Here is a 1,885-nt window from a genome sequence, read left to right on the forward strand (position 1 = left end):
GGGAAGAGCTTAGAAAATCCAACATAGAAATATATTCCCATTAGAAAGTCCTCTCTATTTATAGTAGCGAGTTGGGGACAACTGATAAGAAGGCCTAGCCATTTTTGTTGACCATTTTACCTTATTTGGGTTTTGTGTCTCTACCTCTTCCATTGATTTGACATTACAATCGGAAGATTAAGAGAAGCATGCTTGAGCCATTTTTAAGTTCCCATTCCATTGTTTTAATTACATGAGGTGGGAAGTGAAGGATATGGGGGACCACTAAATGATCTTAGCATATGGACAACACTTTGGATAACATATCAACTATGATTTTGGGTAGTCCATTTTGGTTGTTTTGTCTTATTAATTTTAATGGAAATATTATGCCTTATAACAAACTTTGGCTACCTTGTGCGTAGGATGACATATATTAAGTTTTTCAGTTGAGTTTCAGTATTTTATATATATGTAAGAGCATTGCTCATTGGAAAGTAGTAAAGATTTGATAAATTGATTTCTCGTCTGAGAACTTTGAACCTTGAAGAGTTCGACCTCTGAAACCTAGAAGAGTTATAGCTTTTCTCCATCCTCTATTGTTCCCTTAAGAGTATGATAGTTGATGTTTCCCCTTTGCATTTTTCTTTCTCTTGTGTTCGTCTTGATCGGTTGCACGCCTAAAAGAGTGTGCCTTGACTATCCCAACCCGTAGCTCCCCACGAGGCTTCATTAAGCTTGACGTAATCCATTAAAACTTGCATGATTTCAAAGTATGTCAACCCTAAGCTTGACGCAACTTCTTAATAAGCTTGGGATTGGGAGAGTCAATACACATTCTTTTATGCATGCAATCGATCAACACAAATACAATAGAAAGAAAAATGCAAAGGGAAAACATCAACTATCATACTCTTCAAGGAACAATAAAGGGTGGAGAAAGCTACAGCTCTTCTAGGTTGTAGTGAAACTCTTCTAGGTTTCATAGGTCGAACTTTTCAAGGTTCAAAGTTCTCAGACGAGAAATCAATTTATCAAATCTTTACTACTTTCCAATGAGCAATGCTCTTACATATATATAAAATACTGAAACTCAACTGAAAAACTTAATATATGTTATCCTACGCACAAGGAAGCCAAAGTTGGCTCTAAAGCACAATATTTCCATTAAAATTAATAAAACCCAAGTTGTTGATATGTCATCCAAGTGCTAAGATCATTGTCCCCCATATCCTTGACTTCCCAGATCATGTAATTAAAGCAATGGAAGGGGAACTAGAAAATTGTTCAAGCATGCTTCTCTTAATCTTCCAATTGTAGTGTCAAGTCAATGGAAGATGTAGAGACATAATGATGGGGACATCAAAGTGTACAGGCGCAAGAAGAAGAAGAAGCAGCCATCTTTGTGGCTGGAAGAATAGAAAGAAGAAGATCTTGTGGGCCCCAAGCTCGATCCAGATTTTAGAAGATCTTGTGGGTCCCAAGATCGATCCATATTTTTAGAAGATCTTAGAAGATTTTGTGGACCCCACCAAATCTTATTTGATTCTAGTACTTTGCTTTAAATCTAGTGATATTTGATTGTCTTACACAATTAGGAAACTAGGATTTCTTTATATTGATCTATTAGGTAGTTTTTATTTCATGCAATTGAGTTTCTAAGTATCTTTTTATTTTTGGAAGTTTATACTCTTTAAGTGTAAGGCCATTGGCCATTGTTTATTTTCAATGAATGTTAATTCAAAAGAAAGCCAAGAGCAAATCCCCACCCCTCTCACGGTTCTCTCTCTCTCTCAATCTCGACTTTTCTCCCCTTCTCTCTCGCCTCTTTCTTCCCTTACTCTCTCGGCTCTCTCTTCTCTCAATCTTCTTGTCTCGCCTCCCTCTCTTTCTTTTCAGTCTTATT

Source organism: Macadamia integrifolia, chromosome 14 (assembly GCF_013358625.1).
Source record: "Macadamia integrifolia cultivar HAES 741 chromosome 14, SCU_Mint_v3, whole genome shotgun sequence".
Lineage (NCBI taxonomy): Eukaryota > Viridiplantae > Streptophyta > Magnoliopsida > Proteales > Proteaceae > Macadamia > Macadamia integrifolia.